The sequence below is a fragment of the Apis cerana genome, linkage group LG10, assembly GCF_029169275.1.
Source record: "Apis cerana isolate GH-2021 linkage group LG10, AcerK_1.0, whole genome shotgun sequence".
NCBI lineage: Eukaryota > Metazoa > Arthropoda > Insecta > Hymenoptera > Apidae > Apis > Apis cerana.
In genome coordinates this window covers 10,774,535-10,800,134 of record NC_083861.1, presented here as the reverse complement: position 1 = coordinate 10,800,134, position 25,600 = coordinate 10,774,535, and the positions used below count along the sequence as shown (strand labels likewise).

The following is a 25,600-nucleotide window of genomic DNA, read 5'->3' as shown; positions in this document are numbered from 1 at the left end:
TAGTTTTTAATAGTATTATGTTATATTATTATATTATATTATTATATAATAATTAAACTATTATGGAACTTTTAATAGTTTAGAAATATTACTTGCTAAAGTTATTCAGCAACTTAATTTTCATACCATAATATACTACCTATATAATTATATAACAGTTTACAACGTATTTTCATCATGAAGCAAAGTGCAAACTTATGTCATCATTATATATCATCTTTTTTATTGCAAAAAATAGCACGACAAATTAAAACATATATTATAAAAATTCTGTTATTTTATTCGAAGTTATTCAATAAATTTTTAAATTTTCATATATATATCATTTAATTTTAATTTAAATTTTGAAATATAAGTAAAAAATTAAAATTACAAAAATTATTATTAATTATAAAAAATTATAATTATATATAATTATATACAATATTATATAATTATAATATTGTAAATTCATGTTATAGAAAGAAAAAATAGAAAGAAAAAAAAATTGAGTAATATTTCAATATATGTCGAATTTATTGATCAAAATAGATCTAAGCCCTTTTTTTAATTAAAAATCTAATTAGAAAGTGGAAATCTGTTATATTAATTGAATTATATATGAAACTTGAATTTTTGTAGAAATTCGAATATTCTTTAAAATAAAATTTGTTTCTAATAAATATATAATTTTTTATATTTTTAATGTTGAAAAAATAGTTATAAAATTGCAACATATTTTAATAATTCAATAATTCAATAGTTCGATAATAGTTATTATTCTTACAGATTCGATATTAGATGTGTTTCAAAGCTCAGGGCGCCAGGTGTCGCAGTTCGAGTAGTGAGGATCGGCCGCGATATGGTTAGTCAGTTATCCAGCAGATTGCTGTGAGAGCGTTTCGTCGCGCCATAAGAGGCGTCGATGCTTTCTTACTTAGTCGTTTCTTTCTTTTTCTCGCCCTCGTGTTGCGAGAATTGGCGCGTCTCAAATTTCGAAATTCAAAACCCCGCGGAAACGATCGTTTATACATCTTGCATCAATCGTGTACCTGCAACACAAAAACTATCAAAGAAAACGTCAAGAAAACAAGCAAAAAGAAATTTCGCGTTGATCGTGAAAGTTGATCCGGTCCTCTCGACGTGGAATCCTATTGGCAAGGAGCAGCTTCTTCGTAACTTTCCTTGTTTTCGTTTCTTCGAAAGGTATGTTAGATTCGTAAATATATAATTCGATTGCGTCTTTAATTTCTTTGTTTATCTTTGGCCATAGTGTAATGACTTTCTCAACATTTTTCAGCTTCTCAATTTTAAACGTTGTCAATTTATCGAAATCCAATTAAATTATATATTTTAATTTATATATAATCGAAAGAATATTATGATACGAATCATCTTGTTAGAATTTATTCGTTTAATCATTTCGCAAAATAGTTATTAAATTCGATTCGAGTTTTGCTGATTCGATAGAAACGTTTGAAAATTGTATATATATCAATATGTGTTTTATCGATACAATACGATATTTTCGTAAAATCGAAAAATACATCTGACAATCGATTAATGCGAAAAAATCGATTTCTAGATCGAAATAAACGATGGTAAAATTGAAGATTATAATTACGATATATGAATGACCATGAGATGTACTATTACAAAAACGTGATTCTTGTGTGTTGCTTCGTTTTGCACTTTCGTAGAAACACACGTGGTTCAAAGTCACATCGCGTGGAGAGTAGCGGTATCTCCAGGAAGCTGTAAGATTATTTTTATTTTTATTTTTTTTTTGCCTCTATATATATATTCTAACTATATTTTCCTTTTCTTCTTACAAATTGTATTTGATATTTCTAATCTGTTTATGATTATGAAATTTTAGATGATTAATCGAACTATTTCCAAATTTTTTAGATAGTAATAATATAATTAAATTGTATATTTAATTTCATGGATTAATCTATTTAATTTTAATCTGTAATAAAATTAAAATTACGTGATATATTTTTGTATTCAGATTGCTACTATTTGCTCAAATTGTGTGACATTTCAAAATACATGTACGTTAAGATATAAGTTTTATGTATAATATTTTATCACTCTGTTTTAATTTCTATTTAAAGTTGAATCAATGATTGACACTATTGCAATAAAACCTTCATCCTTCAATCCTTCTGTTAAACTTTCCGTTGTATCTGTTATATTATACGATTAATAACAAAATTAATAATCGTTTCTTTACTTATTTAATTAATATTTAAACATAGAACATAAGAATATGAAAAGTAAAATTAAATAGGCGATACTAACAGGTAATTCTAGATTATTTCAATAATTAATGAAACATATAGCAAGTAATAAGTTGCGTACATCGCGTTCAATTAGAATTATCTTTACTAGTATATTCACAGACCGCGTAGTAATAATTGAATACATTATCGTTATTACTTCGTTTCATGCAAAACATAAATATTTTAATTATGAATCTAAACAATTAACAATGATAAATAATTTTTATTTATCGTATTTGCATATTAATTTTTATTGATTTATCTTATATCGCTATTAAATACGCTATTTAATAACTTATTTCTTCCATATATATATATAAAATTATATAATTCTTTAATAAAATAATTTCAGAATTTTTTTTTAAATATTTTATAAGTCGAAATTCCGAAAATTTGAACGAGATAATTTCCGCTTGTTCAATGAATCGATGAAATTGAAATCTACAGAATGAAAAGGGAAAAAAGGAGAGAAAGAGAGAGACAAATAAAAAGAAAGAAGCAAGTAGTTATCACAGGATGAAAGGTGCCGAAAGAGAGGAAGAGTACGTCCTAATGTATATATATATATATATATACCATTGTTACAAGTGCAAGGTTACATGCAACGTGCATTGTGTATCTGGACGATTATTTTCCCACTAGTAGACGATCGTCGATTCGCTGTTTGCACAATATGAACGGTTCTTTCCAGGCTGTCGCCTTTCAGTTTCATACTCGACCTTCCGTCTAAATCATTCGAGGAACAACTTTATTCGTGTAATTCCCGTAATAATTCTCTTCGCGTATACGACATTCCAATGCATACATTTTCATTGTCAAATCGTTTAACGATCTAATAGCAAGTTCATACGATTTACGAATTATAAAATTGAAGAGACTTTTTTTTTATACCTTTTTTTTTTTGGAATTCCACGCAACCTTGTAACTATTGTGTGTCATTTAATCGAAAGATAAAAACAAATTATTATTATCAAGTAATTAGTAGTGTAATTAATTTTATGATAATTCTTGGTTAGAATAATTATATTTCAAACGATAAATAATTTTTTTACCATTTAATTTATTATTATTTATTTATTTTTCTTCTTTACTAATATTTCGAGAAATCGATATGCAAAGTGATCGATCGTATTCGAATTCAACGTTTTCTCATAATTCGAAAAGAAAATGTCAAGTATGTTTCGAATAATTTAAAAGTTCGATCGATCACTTCTCGCCGAGATAAAAAAATCTATATCAATTGGATTGATGATACAAGTTGATTGAAATTTTTATTTTGATATTAACAGGCTTTAAACTCATCGGGGAAATTTTATCGAATAAATTTATTTATAATCGTGGCTTTTTGTTAGAATTTAAATGGCAAAAGCAGAAATTAATACCGTCTGAAATTTTTTCTCTTCTCACGAATAAACTTTTTTTCAATCCTCTTTCCTCTTTTTCGATTCGAAATCGAGTGAAGCTGTTGCGACGTCTGCGATCCAAAAAATTTGAGAACGCAATGCGCCCAAGAGCGTAACACAAGTGGCCACGAAACGGATTGGTCGGAAACGAAAGTCGGACGATTTGATTTACGATGCCACCATGAAATTTCTAATACGTGTACGCACGTGCCATGCTTATCAAACGCAATGCCCGACACTTTAGACGGTAATGCGTGTTTGGCAAAAAACCAATGTGAACGAAGCAGTTTAGCCGGTAAAATAACGTTTCCAGGAAGGCTAATTGTATAAAGAAATAATTATTGCTGCCAGCCGAGGCGTTTTACACTTTCGATGCAAGCGCACAAGCATATTTTATACGTGAATTCGTACATTAAACGTGCCTGTTATTTTAGATTATTGGAGTATTCATCAACGTTGTTGCACAGCATATTTTGAAAGGATGGGGAGGGGAAATTTGTTTTACTTTGACGAGTGAGAGAAAGAAAGAAAAATAACAATAGATAAAATTTTATTCGAAAAATAAATTCGACATCTTTTTCATTGTTCTACTTTTCGAATGGATACGTTCTTTTCATCGAAGATGTGAAATTTATATTTTGTTTAAATTTGTTTAAAATATATCATATTTTTATATTCGTGAAAATTATAAAGGAAGGATACTTTTTAACGCTTCGGTTATATTCAGGTCGGATGAAAGCGAATCATTTATTAATCAATAATATGTGGTTAATCAACCGACAACTATGATCTTTATACATTTTTAGCTTATACGATAACAGATACGCTATCATAGATACACTCTTAAATCGAAATCAATAACATCGTGTAAAAGCGATATATATTTGTGGATCTATTTAAAACGAGACAACGTGTCGTTGTTCTCGATATAATTAATATTATGGCTCGATAAAAACTTTCAAAATTTTCAATCTTAAATAACTTTCTTCGAAGTTACAATTTTTTAATTTCCCTTAATTTAAAGTGGTGACCAGTTTTGAAATTGCAATCGCATTTCCAAGTAGTTTTAATTAATTTTCCGAGTTATCGTTCCAAAGACGCATCGTTATTAGAGGAAAAGAAAGAGCTTACGTAATGTAAAATATTAAAATCGATAGTTGGAAAGTACTTTCATAGATGCGAACAATGCTCCTTCGATGAAATCGATGAAACAATGTAATAAAACAATGGAGCATCCTTTAACCCTTCTGAAAAAAAAAAAAAAAGTTTTTCACACAATGTCCGCTAATTACATAAACATTAGAGGATCGATAAGATACGAATTGAAGGGAAAGAAAAAAGGAAAAAAAAAGAAGAAGAAGAAGAAAGATAAAAGAGAATCTCTCTTTGTAAAGGGGACAAAGACCTTTGTGCAAAGGCTAATAAGCACGAATTGATACATTCAACGTCGATACGAGAGATAGAAAACGAGCTCGTAGAAAGAGCCGAAAACATTTGTGGGCATAGGTGAGTCAACGAGTGCAGCGAACTCGTCGCGAAAACCACTTTAGATAATACTGGATAGAACGCATATCGTTATCTCTACTCGTCGCAACGTTATCGGGGACAGCAAAGTACTATATATCGGTGGCCAAACTATATGGTACGCGAGTATCCTGTACTCTTCTCAACCATTTCCGTGTCTCGTACGTACGCGCTTTATTTTTTTTTTTTAATGAAATTTGATTTTAGACAGCGTATCGAGGATGGATCGAGATTTTTAAGAATCCCTTGCACTCTTTTAAAACGTTTCTGCGTATTATTTAATAAAATTTGGTAAATGTTTCTTTATAGATTAGTTTTATTATTTACAAAATTTGGTTTAAACACCATTTATATCAAAAATGCTTTTTTTAGGAATTTTAAATCTCTTTAAAGCTTGCATATATATATATATCACGTACGATTAGTTTTTATTATTTATAAAATTTTTATTATTTACAACATTGGTTTTATTATTTACAAAATTGGGTTTAAACACCCTTTCTAAAGCTTGCATATACATAGCTTATATATACATGTATATATATATATATATATATCACGTACGATTAATTTTTATTATTTATAAAATTTTTATATCGTTCTAAAGCTTTCACGTATATGCATACATCATATACGATTGGTTTTATTATTTATAAAATTTTGTTTAAACGTCGCATTCCATCAAAAATGTTTTATACCCTTCTAAAGCTTCCATATGCATATATCACATACGATTGGTTTTATTACTTTCAAAATAGCTCAAACATCGTATCCTTTTAAACTCTTTCGCTTTACGTACAATGTACAAGATATATTATTACGATATATTATATTATATACGATTGGTTTTATTATTCACAAAATTTGATGTAAACATCCTATGCTTTCTAACCATTTGTACGTTCCTCGCATATACGCACGCATACTATACTATAAAATTTCGTCCGAAGCAAGAAGATAGAATAGGATAGGATAGGAGGTTCTTTCTGAAAACATTTTCACAGCAAAAACGCGAGCGATAAGGCGACCCGTTTGACCGCCACTGTTTTCGTTTCGTACACGGCGAGACCGCGGCGGGCAGCACGAAAAACAGCATGCTCGGCCGAAGGCCGCATCCGCCTTTTTTTCTTCCGCCGCTGTGGCATCCCGACGCCGGAAACCGGGTGGTGGCTCGGAGGAAACTCGGTTGGAGCGCGCGCAACTATAAAATGAATGCATCGATCGTGGCCGCCCCTCATTTCGATCGAGGATCGCCGAGCCGTCCAAACCGAACCAAGTTGATAAAATTGGCGCGTTGGTTAAGGTGCCCACCTTCCTTAGATCGATCGGTGAGTCATCATTTTCACATTAATTAAACAGTTTCCTGTCGTATATCCCGCCGTTATGACGTTAGTCGTTCCAAGGATCGCGCGTATTCAATCTTTCGACCATTCCCATCGCGCGTGTATAAGGCCCTCGTTATTACGTATCTGCCAATCCCTGCTGTCCATTTTAAATAATCCAATGATTATTCTAGCCCGCTTCTTTCTTTCTTTTTTTTTCTTTGTTCTTCGAAATTGATAAAATAGTCGATGGAATTGTTTCCAAAAGAGTTTTTTATTTATATATATATATACATATAAATAATATTCGTATATATTTTTTCTCCTCGTTCATTTTACGCATTTTAAATAATCCAATGATTATTCTAGCCCGCTTCTTTCTTTCTTTTTTCTTTTTTTGTTCTTCGAAATTGATAAAATAGTCGATGGAATTGTTTCCAAAAGAAGTACGAGTTTTTTATTTATATATATACATATAAATAATATTCGTATATATTTTTCTCCTCGTTCATTTTACGCATTTTAAATAACCCAATGATTATTCTAGCCCGCTTCTTTCTTTCTTTTTTCTTTTTTTGTTCTTCGAAATTGATAAAATAGTCGATGGAATTGTTTCCAAAAGAGTTTTTTATTTATATATATATATACATATAAATAATATTCGTATATATTTTTTCTCCTCGTTCATTTTACGCATTTTAAATAACCCAATGATTATTCTAGCCCGCTTCTTTCTTTCTTTTTTTTTCTTTGTTCTTCGAAATTGATAAAATAGTCGATGGAATTGTTTCCAAAAGAGTTTTTTATTTATATATATATATACATATAAATAATATTCGTATATATTTTTTCTCCTCGTTCATTTTACGCATTTTAAATAACCCAATGATTATTCTAGCCCGCTTCTTTCTTTCTTTTTTCTTTTTTTGTTCTTCGAAATTGATAAAATAGTCGATGGAATTGTTTCCAAAAGAAGTACGAGTTTTTTATTTATATATATACATATAAATAATATTCGTATATACGTTTCGTGTATTTTTTTTTTTCCTCGTTCGTTTTACGCTCCTCGCGTTACGCTCGACTTGCGAGAAACTAGTTTGTCCATTTTCTTTACTTTTTCTATTTGCAATAACCGACGGATAGATAGTAAAATTTATAGACGAATATTTTTTTTTTTCACGACAGTTTTCCCTAAGTTCTTATGTCACATATATATATATATATATTAAATTTATATAAGATATAAAGATCGATATTTGTTATTACAGCATAGATTCGAAATTATTATTGTATCTTGTTATCGCTCTTATTAAGTCTGATTAATAATTGCACAAGGTTGGAACGATGTGCGTTATTCCTTTTTTTTTTTTTACATAGCATAATACGTGTTAGGCAATTCCCGTTTCCGTGCATTGTACAAAATCTAATCTGTAAGAAACGTGGCGATTGTACACGCCGTATAATATCTCGGATCAATCGAAATGTAACTCAGAGATGCGAGATTCGTTGAATGAATATATCAGCGTGTATAATAAATTTAGGTGGCAATAATTGTCGGTTGTAGTTGGCTTGGAGTAAAAGTAACACCTCGATGTGAGAAAATGCATAAATTCATATGCGGCGATTATTATTTAATTTATTTGTGTACAGAATAATGTCGAGTACGCGCAAATTTGTTTAAAATATTACGAGCATTATTTTGAATTACTCTTAGTTTTGTGTGGATAATTCGTTGAGGAATTACGAAGGTATGAATAAGATATTTGCGAGACGCGAGGTATTCGTTAATCTTACTTGAGAATAATTTGCAATTTTTTTTTTTTCTTCTTCTTTTCGTTATATAATGCATTATTTTCTTATTATTGCCTTTGTTTAATTCATTGAGGAATTATGACACAGTATAAATGTATGTTTACGAGACACAATGTATCTTGTTAATAACAGAATTTTAGTCTTTTTTTTTTTCAATATGTTATTTTAAATTATTCTCTTCGTGTTAATTGATTTGTTAAGGAATAAAATATGTCGAATTATATGCTTTATTTAATTTGATTAATTTTTTAAGGATATCATAAGATGGAAGAAGTAGTCACTATGCAAAGATTGAGAGACACTGAACAATAGAATTTTTTTTTATATATAAATACGTTACTTTAAATTATTCGCTTCGTATATTAATTAATTTGTTAAGAAATTAAATAAAATAAAATTATATTGCACGAATATCGAGTATTTGCGAGGCACAGGTTGAGAACCGTTTGCAGCAAAAATTTATTTTCCCGTTATAAATGCGTTATTTCGAATTACTCGCTTTATTTAATTTGATTAATTTTTTAAGAATAATGGCTAAAATTATGGCTAAAATATTTATAAGATTCAAGATGGTAGTAATTATGATTGGAAGATTGAGAGCCACTGAACAGCAGAATTTCGAATTTTTTCTTTTTTTTCTTTCCGTTAAACAAAATTGCAGTATAATAAAAATTGTGAGCGCAGAAGGGAAACCGAGTTTTATGACTTGGGGACTCTTGGGGAGTCGCCATGCATCCGAGTCTCGGCCTCACCCAGGCCGAGGCGTGCAAGAATCTTATTGGATCAATTTCACGTCAAGTATGATCATATATCACCTGTGAAATATGGCAAATAATTATATTCGAATAAATAAGTGCCATTAACTGAAAACGATGAATGAATTTCTTATGGGTCGGGGCCTGCAGGTTGAGAACTACTGTTTCGTAACATTATCCGAAATCTTTTTTGTTTTTACCTATTCAATAATCATATTTTAATTGCCACTCGAACGCGTATCGCTCTATCGTCATTGTAACACCGTTTCTCTCGTTTTTGATTTTATTTCTTTCTTATTTACGATTTTAATAAATCTACGTTTCGAGTCTACGTGATCTTTTTGAAAACAAATTAATTCTCGATACAACGAACCTTTCTTTTATGCAATCAGCAAATTTTCGAAATTTTCACTTTTCGATTTCTTCTTAGAAAGCATACTTTTGTTGACAGTGCAACTGTTTGACCACTCGTTTTCGAGATACTTAATTCTTCTCCTTCTCGCAGCCATCTTCTCTCGCGATCTTCTTCAACCGAGACTGATTTCGACAGAAGGATCGAATGGTCTTTAAAAGCTGCGCTTTTATCTTTTTAAGTATGCTTTTTAAGTCCACAGAAACGGGAGACCGTATTAAAGCAACGTATTAACTATAAAAAATATATATATATATATATAAAATTACACGTATAAAATAAATTACAAACTGTCCAATTTCTATTCAATTTCTATTACAATTAAGAAAACAATTTTCATGATTACAATTCCATCAAACTTGCTTACGCGTGCTCGCACACACGTATCCCTTACACAAATATTATTTGCGATGCCAGATCTCACGAAATTCTGTAGGGAAGATGGTTTAATCAACGAAGTGGCTCATAGGCATCGAAGTCTTGGATATTTGTGTATTTTGCCACGCACGGTTTCGCTCACTGGTGGCAAGAGGTATCAGGGGCGCCTAGGTGACGTAAGAATCGCAATTAAAATACAAAAGTTGAAAGAAACGGAACGCGCGATATAGCTGGAGTTTAATGGTATTGACTAATGTCGGTACCGTACGCGACCTCTTGATCTCTCAATAAATCAGAAACACCGGTGGTGAGGATCGTTCTTGGCGATAAATCAAACGAGGCAACGATTACTTTTGTATTTATATGCAAATAACTTGAGTGGAGTGTCACTTGGGACTAAAGACTTGCACGTTAGTCGCGGATAATGACCAGTGGATGAAATAATCGATAGCAATAAAGGATAAGTGATGTGGCCTCACGTTTTACACGCCCGTTAAATCGACCGAACTGACGAAAGACACGAAACGATGTTAACAGCTGCCACTTTAATTAAGTAACGTTCCATAAACGTATGTAGATATTATAAATGTACAAAACAAAATATTTTTATACACGAGGAAATATTTACACGCGACTAAACGCGGCGAGAACGTTCTTTACGATATTAAGAAAAAGGGAAAAAATCGTATTTTTATAAAATTTTTCTCTGTGCACGATAATATTTTAATTAATAAAATTCATAAATGAAAATTTCTCGGTTTTAATTTTTCACGATGACACTTTTTTCGCTTTGACGTCGATGCATTTGCATATTATTATTATCGTAATAAATACTTTTTTTGCATTTATAACATAAGATATTTCGTACGAAATAAAACAAATTTTTAAGAAGATCTAACGAAGAATTAATATTGATAGTAAATATGAGAGAGTAATTTGCAAACATTAATGTCCCTTTCAAAGTGTCCCTTTGAGAAAAGCTCTTTAAAGAAACAAGATGAAAATTTCAGAGAAAGGTATCTAAGAAGAAAATCAAAGAGAAGATAAAACCAAAAACGGGAGAGGTCAATCTCCTTTCGCGATGAAAATGCTGTATATGTATATATGACTTAACCTGTTTATTATATGTCTTATATTTTTCACAGCGTTCGATTGAATATTTCTTTCATTCTAATTTCTTTCGTCCTTTGAAAAGTAATGGTGTTTGATTGAAAACAGTATTGTCGATCTACTTGCATTATCCCGATTATAATAGTATATATGCATTTGTACACACTTTGAATTGAGACTCAAAGAATAATCGTTATCTTTGAAACGATGGCAGTGTTAGTCGCATTACCAATTACCTTTATCTGTCAATAAGCAAACGGCCTTAACGATTACCTATATGTCCCACGTGTATTGCGCACCGGCTGTAACTATTCCTGTGATATACTCGCGTGCTTCAGATATGTGTTATTTGCGAAACGAGAGCATTATTTGTCAGAGAGAAGATCGATACGGAAGTGTCAATAAGGAACTCTATGCTAGTCTACCTTGTTCTGGTTTTTCCCTTTCTCGAAGATCTAAGATGTGGCTCGTTTTTCGGTTTTCATTTCTTTTGTTTCTTCCATCTCGTAAATCATTGTTTCAAATACATGTAAATTGAAATATATTTTAATACAAATAAAAACAGAATTGATAATAAGAATAAAATTGATTTATTAATTATTTTTATATATAATTATTAAAGATTTTGTATATTTATGTAAGTAGGAAAAAATTAATAGAGAATTTATTTTTATTTATTTCTATGAATCTATATTTATTTTCAATTATAAAAACGATGATAAAAAAAATTGAATTTTAAAATTATATTTCGTATATGATTCGAAACATTAAAGATCAGAATTATTAATTGATAATTTAGATAATTATTTATAAAATACAATACATATGTTTATAATTAGTTTCCTTTCAATAAATAAGTTATCATTTTTTGGTAAATATGAGATTAACTTCGTAGTTAGTTTTCAAATATTCCGTTTGAGTGCGTTACTTGTAAGTCTCGGAGATTTTGTATATCATTGTTGATAAAGCAGATTTCCTTGGTTTAAAATTTAAAATTAAAATTTATAAAAAAAAATCTTAAAATACTTCTTTGATTAATCATTTAGAAAATCTAATTAAACTGTTGTTTATAAATATTCATTATTCAAAATATTAAAAAATTTTTTTATCTAATAATAAAAAAAATCTATTCTCTTTTTGGTATTTATTGAAATTTAATCATTTCATAGGTATTCGTAGGTATTATATATAACTGAATTAATCTGTTTATATATCTTTAATTATGTATATATATATATAATAAATTTTAATTAAAATATGCTTTAATTAATTATTTATTCGTATGCATAACATATTCGTATGCAAATTGTATTGGTTCTATGGCTATTATTCAAAAATTCAAAAATATAAAATTGATATGATAGTCCATTACTTACATATGTGTTTTCGAAATAATTTTTTTTATATTTAATTCTTATTATATTTGTATTCTATTTCTATACATATAAATGTATCTTAATATATCTCTATAATCTTAAATGTATTTTAAATTATTTTGTTTCTTTCTTTTAAATGTATAGAACAATTGCATTGTAAAAGTATTATTTGAAACCGTTAAACCTTTCCAAAAATTACTATACTCTGCTCTTTTGTAGTCTTTCAGAATTATAGCTTGCAATACAATGTGGAGAGGGAACAAACGGTACTCTTTCTTTATGAGGATTTTATACAACTGTATGGACTATATAGACAGTATATATATGCAGCACTATACATATGATTGTGTGATGGTGAGTAGCGTGGCGTGTAGTCTAGACTGCTGTGCTATAGTCAGGGGCGAATCAAGAATGGATGCCAACACCCTGCATAATAATGCAGTGAGATATAATTAACCTTACACTGTACTTCTATAATTAGCTATCTTCCTGTCTTTGAATCTTGCTTTGTATTCTATATTAATATTATATGTATATAAAATACCTATAATTTTTGTATATCACAAATTATATTTATATTTATATTATATGATATTAAAAAATAAATTAGTTTAATTATTGAAATATTTATGATAAATTTAACTAATTTATTATTTTTGTATTTCGCTTTGAATAGAAAACAAAGGTAAAACAAATTTATAAATTATTTTCTATAGAAGATATGGTAGCTTTTCAATGTTAAAATAAGTGTCACAGAAGTAATAAAATTTTACGTTTTCATACTTGTATAGTAAAACGTCACTTACGTAATGCTCACGGTAATCAATTTCTGTAAATGGACAACTTCTACGGTGACCTTATGCTAAGTATTCTAAGAAGTAATAAGCCTAGGTAGATTAGCTCGACTAACGTAATTGATTGTCAGTTATATCCACAAGCTCGTCTGTGTATTTGGTATATTACATAATTCCTGAAACGATCTCTTCACTTTTATTAAATTATAATTTAAATGTACTAACTCATAAAAATAACTGTAACAAAGTTGAGAATTTTTAAACTGTCATTAACTTATATAATTGATATAAATTGCACCAAACAACCGAAACGTAATATCTATACGATAACATAACTTCTTCACAAAAATTAAATCATTTTATTTTAAATGATCAATAAATCAATTTTAGCCAAATTCATTGAACAAGATTGCATCTTCTATTTGAATTGGAAAACGAATAGTGTGTAACAAGGAATCAAAGAGATACGGCCCTGAATGTAACGCGTATAGCACGCGGTCGTGCAGTGAGAGTTCAGGTTTTGTCGTTCAAGCAGACGATAGTCAGTGCATGCAGGTCGTGCGGTAGATTCGTTTGTGTCAGCTTTTCGTCTGAGAATCGTCGATATTATTTCCGGTTTAAAAAGTACTTTTCTGTCGAATCTCGAATAAACATACGTGCATTTATCTTACCACGTTGTCGATATTGCGCGCCACGGACTAAGAAGTTCCGCAATGAAGGTAAACACAGTGATGTGCGTTTTCGATTTGACGATCGGAATGATGATTTGAACCAAATCGTTTTCCATTCGATTCCAGTCGATTTGCCACTCATGTCACATCATACTAACGATATTTAAAATACTAGTCGATGATTGATATAAAGAATAAATCGATTATATTCTCTACCATTGCTATGTAACGGTATCAAATGATTGTATAATAGCACTCCATATTCGTATCACAATTCTATGATTCAAATTTAAATTCTACTGATATTTTTATCAAATTTATCGAAATATGATATAATTTTCAATAATTTATTACAATACTTTACATCGTTAAACAAGGTAGATAATATATGTAAGTTAGTGTTTTGAATGGTCGTTTATTTTGATGTATCGAATGAAATACAATACGATAATACAAAATGTTATTACTGATTAAATTAATAGGTTGAAATTAATTTTTATCAGTCCACACAAACGTCGTGTAAAAATTTCAATAAAAATTGAACGCAATTTGTGAAATATGAACGTTTCAGATATCACTCATACAGTATCGACTGGATAGATTTATCAAAGGTTTACTTTGTTTATCATGTATTATTGATTGACCGCTATGATAATATTAGGTAATAACTTTAGTTCAGGTAAAAGCGAAATTTTTAACTAACTAAAATTGTATAGAAGATTTTATGTTAAATCAAATAGAAATATTTTACTTTTTTTATCAATGAATTTTAATTTTTTCATTAATTTTTTTTTTTATAAAAATTCCATTCTATATTACATATGGAATTTATGAATATGGAAATATTTTCTAAAATATATATATATATATATATATATACATATTCGGTATATTATGAAAATAGTAACATAGTTGATCTAACAATATATCTCTTACATAATACTGTATATAATTCAAAAAAACTATTGCATATTATTATAATACAATTTTATTTGTATTGAATATTGAATGATGATATTTTAAATGTTGACATACAAGAATTCTTGTTCTAAAATTTATACACAAAAAAAAATTTAATTATATTATATTAGTTATATTACTTAGTATAATTTTTTCTATGAAGAATGAATAAATTTAACTATATTTAGTATCACTTCTTTAATATGTATAAATTAATATTTTCATTACTGTTAATTCTTTTTATAAATATTTATGGTTAAAATGTATTTTGTTTATATATATACAACATGTATAAAAGCTTTTATAACATTTTCCTCTCAATTATTAAATATTATTTTATGTTTTTATTTATTAATAAATATATTAGGATGTTTCAAAATAGATAATTTCAATATATCATTTCAATATATACAGTATAATTATTAGTCACTTATAAATTATTACAAAAGGATTCAGATATTCCAATTACTTATGAACAAGTATAACATATATTATATATTAATCAAAGTTATAGCAATATGATTTGCGTAGTAAGCCATGTTACATCAGCGCCGCCACTCGGATGTGGCGTTACAGCTAACAAAATATTTTTCTTCGACTGTTGAAATCTTTACTTCATCAAAAATGGTAATTATAGAGAAGGCCGTGATCTCGTTGTGAATATTCATATCTTGCTTTCATGAATTCTTATATTCGAAATAGTATTTATTTAAAAAGTTATTTGGACCATTTCTATTTTAATAAATCACGATTTCGCATTAATTTCTAGTAATCGACATCTACAGTGATATTTAAAGCTGCTAATTATAAATAAAAGCAACATTGAGAAAGTTTTTTATCATTTGTTGTTCAATACTGGAATAGATGGAGCATTAAAAAATACCTCATTGTTACTTCAATGAGGATACACCTTAATAGTATGCACGCTTTTATTATCTTCATTTACGCCAAGAAAGATCAAACGTATGTTTTAGTAATAAAAGATATCTCATAAGGATATTCACGTTTATCACTTATACATGCATTGTGACACCGTGTTATGTGATCCATAACTCCATCGGTGTTCATAACTTTCCAATCTTTGTCTCATTATGCAAGACATAACAATGTAACTGCCAACGGTAAGATAGAAAAATATCTTAAGAAGATGCATATGTCATGATATATCATTATTTTCATAAAGTACTTTTCCAATGTGAAAAATTGCACGTATATATTCAAAAATTTTTAAATATTTTTAATATTTATAATTTAGACAAAAAATGATAAAAGTGAAATTGATTATTTTATTAATAGATTTATTAGAGGTTATATAGCAGTAGTTCTCAATCTATTATAATCTTCAAAAGAGTTTGAAAGAATTTTTTATGAGATCGTGGCGATTATCTTTCATTAACTTATTAATATTCATAATATTCACAATAATATTTATAAATTTTAATAATAACATTTTTTTTTTTAATTATAACACATCTAACAGTTAGTGAGAATATATTCTAAAATGAAACGAAGAAAAGAAATGATGATTTTATGTGAGATCGAAAGAATCAGAAGAATATATAATATAACTTTTTAAAGAAAATAAATAAAATGAAACTATAGTGACCGTGTTTCGACGAAAGTATTTTTTCAAGAATGAAAACCAGCAATGAAAAATACGACTTGATACGGAAAATTTCTCAACCTATTGGATCTCGTAGAAGAAAAACTGGATAGGAGCAACCGAAAACAGAAGTTGTGAATTCACGGTATACCAATCATGTAAGTTTTCTCACAAATATGAAAATATTCAAGTGTATTCAAAAAGAAGATTCTTTGATCTGAATTAATATTAATATGAACTAGTAAAACAAGTTTTTAATAGTAGGATATTTTAATGCATAATTAACCAATATCAAACAACATTGCTTTCACTTGAACAAAATGTTACTAGTCACATTTATTTTTGGTGAAAGTAACTAGTTGAAAAAAAAAGAAACTAATCTTTTTTATCAGTTAACGTATATCTGCTGTAGAGGCAATTACATATATCGAATATCGATGTACATCAATTACTATTCTTAACTATTTAATAGTCTAAATTATTTCTAAACTGACTGATAGCTTTGATTGTTTTTTAACCATTTCGAGACTAATAGGATAATATATTTCAAAATAACTTTGCAAGAATTAATGGATTATTACGATTTTTTTAATATTATCAACATAAAGTATATCGAAGCGTAAGATTTCAAATGGAAATAGAATTGTACGTTCCATTTCATAAATTAGATTCAACTTATTTTTGAAAATAGTGAAGAAGGTGGTAATTGCAAACTAGATTGTCTCCAGAGAGCCTTTCGCTGCGAATTGGATTCAATGCTCATTCGCTCTTTCTAAAACCCGAGTTTTAATCTTTCTGCGATTTAACTATCTCGATAAAAACTTCATATGCGCGTTAATATTTATCAGTCAACTTTTTCTACGCGATATTTTATTGCGATAGCGAAAGTAAGGAAAATTGAAGTGCTTATCGATAAGATAAGAATGCTAAAACTTTTTGCGAGAACGTCGACTTGTTACAGAGCAAGGATGGAAAATTGTTTTAAACCTATAAAACTGGTTTAAATTCAACCGGAAACAGAGTGTCGTTAACTAGTAGGTAATTTAGTTTCCTCGTTTGTTGGATTGTTTATTCGAAAGTAAAAGTTACTCGAATTAAATGCTTCCACGATTTCAGATCTTTCTCGAATTAGCGGTGTACATGGCTAATGAGGCTGTTTTTCGTGTCGATTGAAAAAAATAAATTTAAACTGATATACTTTCCCTGTTTTCGTGAAGTATATGTTATGTATCTGATTCGTATTTGTGTTTTGTACTTATTGCATGATGAAATACAATCTCTGATAGAAAATATTTGATCATTCTTCAAACTTTTCATACTTGTCATACTTATTTTTATATCAATCGATATTGATAAAATTTTCAATATGTATTATAATTGATATTATAATATCGATATAACAAAAAATGTATTGTTTAATTTTTCATTATAAGTTCAGGTGAAAAAATTTTAAATTAAATTAAAAAGCGATTAACCTAACCTAACTTTATTGTTTTCTTCGCAATTCCGATCAATTACAATTTTTCAAAAATTTCTTCACATATTATTCAGCAAATTAATTCTAACTTTTCAAAAAAAAAAGAAAAACTTGTTAAGTTGTTTGTATAATTTAAAAAAAAAAATCATTCTATTTTAAAGAATGATCGAATACTTTTTTGCCAGATGTTTAAAAAAAATTGTATAAAATTATTTGTCTTTGATTTTTTGGAAAGTTTAACTTGTAATTAATCTTTATTGAAATATGGTGATTTTTGTTAGCAAGTTTGTGACACGTTTTCAAAGACAAGGAAGATATTTATGAGTCACGATTTTAGCATATTAACAACATTCATCGTTCGTGATGATGTGTCATATATAATTTCTATGTGTTATCGTGAAAATGTCGAGAAATAATTGAAAGAGCATCAGAATTCGTGATTATTCGATATATATATATAAAAAAAAAGGGTATCGGTGTTAATGGATACCATTTTGAATATTCGAATAATACGATATAAACAGCATATTTATTTGCATCGTTCTAACAGTATCTTGGAATTTCATTACATCGTCTGATGTTTATATAGATGCCTTCAGGCGATAATTCATATATATATTTCATCATCGTGTCAATATCAATTACAAGATGCAAAAAGTGAAAAAAATTTTTCATGCTTCCTCGTGATAAAAAAAATTCGTGTTACTTACTTTTCCAATTATTATAATAAATGAAAATATTTAATTATTCCCTTTATATTGGAACAATACAAACTTGAAACATATTTGTTTATTTAAAAAAAAATCTCGAGTTCTTTGACATTTATTATTTGAATAGATTAATGCACGATATAAGCAATTGTTATTAAAAGGAAATTCAAGCGGGAAAATATTTGATCGGACGATTTCGATCAATTTTACGATTGATTTTTATTTGTATATATTCCGATACATTATCATTATATTGATAACCTCGCATCGTTTTTGTATTATATTTTATTATATATATAAGTATATATATACACTTATATACGTGACTCATTGATCATAACGGCAATATGAATATGAAATATGATTTTACAATGTGAAATATAGTAAAGTAAAATTAACATATTTGTTTGTAATACAAACTGTAATATATGTATCTCATATTGTATACTAAAAATATTCCTAAAAAAAGTTTTTTTTTTTTACGTATGATAATAATAAACACACATTTCATCGTTTGTTTGAAATAAAGTCGAAAGATTGTGGAGGTCGTGATATTATTTACTTCATCATCATTTCCTAATTTTTTTTAATTTGATATTTTATAGTCTGGCAGAAAAATATAATCTATAACCATCTGAAACCATGTTATTAAATACATATAATAACAAATTTGTTTTAATTATGTAGCGGTAAGTACACGTTAGAATGATGAAATTAAATTTTTGGAATATTGCTTCATAATAAGAAATTTACACTTTGGTGACTCAGTTATGTTTGAATTGACGTCACTAAGTAATCTGATTATTAAAGGTAAAATAAATGAACATATAATGTGAATCTGTGATAAAGTCAACAAATACATGATATTTCTTATTTAAAATTATAATTGTACATAAACATTCGTTTAGATACATTCTCATTTACGAATACGCCCACTTAAGTTGCAACGTTACCGGATGTACAGTGACATATTATAATATGTTACAGTTCGCCATTGTGACGTAACACGTCATTCCACTTCATTTATTCCATTTACAATAATGGTTAAATTTATAATGTATCATTAAATTCAGTGATATATATCGTTAATATTTGTTACTTTGTCAAAAAATTCTGAACCTTTCTGAAAATGATAATAATTTCGCGTGGACATATGTACAAATCTAACATTGTACAAGTTTCTTGTTCGTACTAGAAAAGAGATATCAAAGTACATTATCAATTATCGACTTTTCTTTGATCGTGGAGTTCCCAGTTTCGCGATATTTCGAGATATATATTTCTTTTTACTTTCGATAAACTATGATATTTCGCTTTTATATCTAAAAAAACAATGCTTTTTCTTAAAAAGGGAAAGAAAAATAAGGTTAGTTACAGTTCTAAATATGGTTGGAATTACAAGATATTAATAATACGAAAATCTGTTACAAAAGTATGACAATTTTTACAGTTACTTATAAAATATTTATTCTCAATAATTATTTCATAAATTATTACGAGAAATATTTCACTTCGAATATTATTCTATCTTGCACCTTTCAAATTCCCTAAACGCATGGTCCTAGTTACAAGATTTGGGGTCCCTAGCTCCGTATTCCTAGCTAGTACCTTTGCATTCGAATGAATCGACTCGACTTTTTGCGCTTCAAAACGCAAACGTAATCACGCTCGAAGTAGAGAACGTTACTGTAACGAGCAACAGATTGGTGAATAGGATAGTGTCAAGGTCCCGTTTGACAGTGAATCGTTCCTCGTCGCAATGCCGATCGTTGAGTATGCTAGTGGCAATGCTAATGGCCACAGCTTATCCCAAGCATTGTCGGCTTTTCAAGCCTTTTCAATTCGTCAGATGGCGACTGATACGTAGACACGCGATCGCAGCGTGCATCCTCGCGATTATTATCAAAGAAGGAATAAGTCACACCGTTGAAAACGTCACATAATCCTGCTCAAAATTATTATAAGGAAAAAATTCGCCTATTCTATTTTTCTTTTTTCTCTCTCTCCTTGAAAAATCTGATAACCTAGAAATATTTCGAAGGACATATTGTTCAATCGTCGTAAGTTCTTTCGAGGAAGGAACCGTCATCTTGCTCGTGAAATTGCAGTTGTCAGATTGCCAAACTTTTTTCCCCCAACTTTTTTATTAAAATTTTTCGTATAAAAATCTCTTTAGCCCGATTGAATCTCTCTTTTGCAATAAAATCTCGCCAAGTTATCGCGAGATGGAAATAAATTTACAATAATAGAACGAGATAATTATTCAAAATAACGCGATTAAAAGATTAAAAGATTGATAATAAAATTTTTGGACAATTGTTGTACCGCGTTTCGACGAATTTCTGATACTTTGGTGTCACAGCGTGTAAATATCATTTTTACACAGATTGTACATTTATATTACATGGATTTTTCGCATCTCCCAAGAGGAGGAAATCCACTGTGTAAAAAATTTGCGGAGACAAATTATATTCATAAGGAATGAAATAATATTGATCAATCATATTTAATCGGGTCTTTCCAACCATGTTTCTAATTACGAAATTAGAAAATACATTGTAATTTATCCAGATAATCATTAGGGAAAACCAGGGTGACAATGTATACATATATATTATATACATATAAAGTAGATATCATAGTATGCTACATGTCTTGATAACTCAGTCGTATCTCTAATCTTTTGTGTCTCATTTTATGTATATCTGATTCTTATCGGTGTAATAGTCATTATTGAATTAAATGAAATATTATCAAAATTTCTAGCAGAGAGAAAAAAAAAAGAAAGAAAAAAAAAACGAACCATGTTTTCACGATTACACAATCGTTTTTATGGGAAAGATTAGATATTTCCGAGGTCAGTGACGTGGTTAATTAAAAATTAGCCTTCCCTATACGTTTTATGGGACATGATAATTACACGTTTCTCTATCCGTATATCTGTGTATTCTCATTTTGTTTGATACACGATTACTTATACATATATATATACCCGTCTTATACGGGTCTTAACTCTTTCAAGATTGGCATGATGATACGTTTCAAGGTAATTTTTACAAAATGTGCATGGTTGTTATTATTTTTCTTTTTCTTTCTTTTTTTTTTCTTCTCTTTTCTGTCGCTATATCATACAGATAGATATATGATCTCATTCTGAAAGATTAATGAAGCTATATAAGGTGTCTCATTTAAATCGAGTATTGAAACTATTTCCGTTGCTCGATTAAAAGGTGAGAAAATATGACTAAGAAGGATTTTTAATGGTTTCAAGGAGCGCATCTGATGGCGATCGAAGGAAAAGAAAAATCTCTTCAAGGATGTTTTTTAAAGGTTATTCCAAAATAATCGATATTTTTTCTTTCTTTCTTTTATACGTGTTAACATCTGCTTTTTGCAACGTAACGTTGCGCGGTCAATGTAAAAGACTTGGGTTCAAAAACGTTGTGCCCTTGAAGTGACCTTGGAGAAGAAAAATGAGTTTAAATTGGAACGAGCATAAAAATAATAAAAAAAAGCTGTGGAAGAATGATAAGTCGGTTTATTTCATGTGAATATTTAAAAACTTAGACCTTTGCACCTTTCGTTTTCTCTGTAAACAAATACCACGTTCATTCCTTTTTCCATTAAAATATTTTAAGCCATTTGAGTTTGTGAAAAAAAAAAAAAAGAATCCGTTGCATGAAATTTTCAAATTAAACACCGTTTCAAATTACGTATGAAGGGCACGAAAGAAGATCAATCCTGATGCGTTCAAAAGCTCCTGGAATCTAGAAGAAAATAAAAGGATTATCTTAAAAAGTTTGCAACTTTGTAAATCGAGATATATATATATATATATATGTTTTACCACTATATATTTATTTAGCTGTCTGATTAAACATAGTGAAATATCTTCGTGATAATCGAAAAAAGTAACAAAAGACTTTATTTTGTAAAGTAAGAAAAATTCGAGGCGCGAAATTATACTAATTTATATCTTTTCAACTTTCGAACGCGTGTCGCGCGCTTTTCTTATTTTTCAAAGCGTGGAACAGAGACAGACGACAATGAGAAATGCCAACGATAAATTATGACCAGTGCTATCCCTCGTCGTCCTTTTGTATTCTCATTACAGCGATACGGCTAATATTTTATAATCAAAATTTGTATAAAAACGGAATGTCCAATTTCGCATTGATATATTGTTAATCTCTGAAAAAAAATTATGATAAAAGATTAACAATAACGTTTTTTAACAATTTCACATTTGTTAATTTTGTATTTTAAATTTAAAAAAAAGTCTATATACATAATTCTAACGTACACAAAATTTAAAATTATACTTTTTTGCTTTGATGATATTTTTTAGTTCATGTTACAACTTCGTTTAATTCTCCCACTAGAATCGGAAATTGAAAACTTAAAAGATTTGTTCGATTAGCATTTACTGTTTCCTCATGATCGAAAATGATTTGTCGTCTCGTATACTCCACACGAACGATGCCAAAAATAACATTTCGTCCAAGCATCGATAATTATAACATCGACCATTAGCCTGATGAGTTTGGAAACTGGACCTAATAATCGTAGAACGTTTAATTAACCTTCATAATCGCGTTAAGCACGAAAAGATGCGCGCGCACATACACACGCGAAAATATCAAAATTATATTTTAATAATAAGAAAATTTATTTACCACTCTTAACTTACCAAATTAAGAACGAAAAATTATATATCCATTCGATTCTCCTCTAAATTTATCTCTGCATTCGACTTAATGCACACCTCATCCTCATGGCAAGGAATCCTTTGCGAACTCGAATTCAAATCTAACCTAACATTGTATCGATATCGTAAGATGGCGGATGACTCGATGAGAAATTGTAACGGAACACGCACGTCCCTTCTTCCTTTCCACTTACCAATGCTATTGCCATGCTATAATCAGTCGTACCAGAGGAAATTTGCCCGATTGTTCCACCTCCTTTCTCACCAACTAGCCTGCTTTCCATCCACCCTCTTTCTTTGAGTCGACTCGACACGATGAACGCGTGGTGACGAGCTGTATTGCTTGATCGGTATGGCGCTCGATCGGCAGAGTCGTTGCGAGACCATTCGCGACACAAAAAGAAAACTCTTCTGCATTTGCACTTGTAGTTATACCGCTGCCAGTCCCGAGAACGACGATACGATTCATTGTTTTCGTAAGTCTGTGTCTTGTAATAAAATTTGATGTTTTATTGATATTTTCGAATATTGTTGTTTCGATACATTTTTATTCGTGATTTTTATACAAAAATTTTTCGCGTGTATTATTTTATCGTCGAAATAAAACAACGAGTTGTATTTATATAGATTAAACATTTAAATGGAAGGAAAATCTGAATGCATTTGTAAATATAAATAAATTCATTTGAAAAATGTTGGTACATTTCTTTACGTGATCATTGAAATTTTGTAAAAATGTTTCGTGTGTACTATTCTATTCTATTTTTTTTCGTTTAAGTGAGACAAATTGTTTTTTAATTTATGCAAGCTTAATTAAAGAAAAGAAAAATGGAAGGAAAGTTTGGATACATTTTACAAATATAAATAAATTCATTTGAAAAGTGGTAAAGTGATTTTTTTTTGTTTTTTTTTTTTGTTTAATATTTATTCTACGTATTAAGTTAACGCGACGAGTGATTAGAGATAATGCAAACGAGACGATAACGAAATTTGTTTATGCGTAAAACGATATTGTTATATCGTGAAAAATGAAAGTAGCGGACCACTTATTTAGATATTATCATTGCTGCAAGGATTGTCGATTGAGCTTATTAAAGCGAATGTAAGACGAAGTAATCCGATACACTCGCACGTGTTTTATTTCACTAATCAAAAATGATAAATACACGATTGTTAAAGAACTAGTGAGCGTACGTATTTTGTCCGTGGCGTATCATTTTTCATAATACCGAAGAAGGAAGTATAGGTTTAGCCGTATTCCCATTTCTTTTTTGTATTTAATTAACGTTCGAAGTAAAATTAATCCATTAATATTCAAGTTAATGAAGAGTTAAAAAAGTGAAAAATGTATCTCGACTTATTACGCTTTGCGCAGACGCGCGACACACTTTCTTACGAACGGAAAAAAAAGAAAAAAAAGAAAGAATGAAAAATAGCATAGAGCATACGATCGAAGGCTTAACTGCACATAGCTGTTTTGATTTTGTTCTGACGTTGTTTTGATTTTATTTCAGGTACGCGGAACGCAGTCAAGCTGGCTGCCTCCGCCGGTAACCCCTCCGCTGCCGTCGCCGCCTCCGCGCATCCTCCTGTGCTTTGGAGCTCGCGCAGGAAGCCCGGTAAGTCCATCTATGCAAATTATAAACGTGGAATTAGCATTTTTATAAATCTTTTTCAACGAAAAAATTTGTTATCCCTTCGAATACCAATACCTTCGAATTCAGATCGACATATCGATTAAATGAATATTAAACGATATGCAAATACGAATTATAAAATAAAACGTGTACCACAACGATTTAAATATAACCATTGGTTCTGGAAATAAACATAAATAAATGTAAATTCGATCGTGGGAAAACTGAGAAGGAAAATCAAGCGACCCGTAATTATTTAAAATATCATCAAACTCGAGGTACAACAAGTGCACGCAAATAACCTTTATCGTAATGCTCATTTTCTCCGATGCAAGATAAATTGCTCACAGGGAACGCGACGATTTCCTGCGTCGGAGCGGAAAATTGTTACGCGCATTCAAAGATATGATTTGAAGGGAAAAAAGATTGGCGCGATTAACGTAACGATTGCAGCGATTGGCCGCTCGTCTCCGATTGCGCGCGCATCTGACAGGGCTGCGGACGCGAAGCGTGCAATTGGCTCTCGGGGGTTAATTTCTCCGCGACCGGCTAATTCGATACGAGTCGTGCTCGTTTGACCCCCACTTATTGACCCTGCCCGATTAATTCACAACCTCTCGGAGGTCTTTTGGGATTGCAGCGTGTGCAACCTCGTTTCCTGTGCCTCGTGTATTTTAATAA

At 29.5% G+C, this 25,600-nt stretch overlaps 1 protein-coding gene and 1 long non-coding RNA gene across 6 annotated transcripts in view; one reads left to right on the top strand and one right to left on the bottom strand.

Moving 5' to 3' along the window:
* Positions 1-851: 851 nt before the first annotated feature.
* Positions 852-25,600, top strand: part of LOC108001458 (dual 3',5'-cyclic-AMP and -GMP phosphodiesterase 11) — a 61,205-nt gene continuing 36,456 nt past the window's right edge. For 2 of the 5 annotated variants that reach the window (XM_062080464.1, XM_062080466.1), the window contains exons 1-3: positions 13,714-13,872; positions 16,265-16,545; positions 24,797-24,901. The gene's annotated coding sequence lies outside the window, so the exon portion shown is untranslated. Of the gene's footprint in view, positions 1,186-13,713; positions 13,873-15,554; positions 15,906-16,264; positions 16,546-24,796; positions 24,902-25,600 lie in introns of those variants that run through there. The other 3 variants (XM_062080467.1, XM_062080468.1, XM_062080465.1) reach the window with 2 other exon arrangements.
* On the bottom strand, positions 22,091-24,799 carry LOC108001462 (uncharacterized). Its single transcript, XR_001766704.3, has 5 exons — positions 23,477-24,799; positions 23,265-23,388; positions 22,878-23,130; positions 22,422-22,765; positions 22,091-22,341 (listed from the first exon to the last, which is right to left on the bottom strand). It is a non-coding gene; the product is annotated as an uncharacterized LOC108001462 (long non-coding RNA).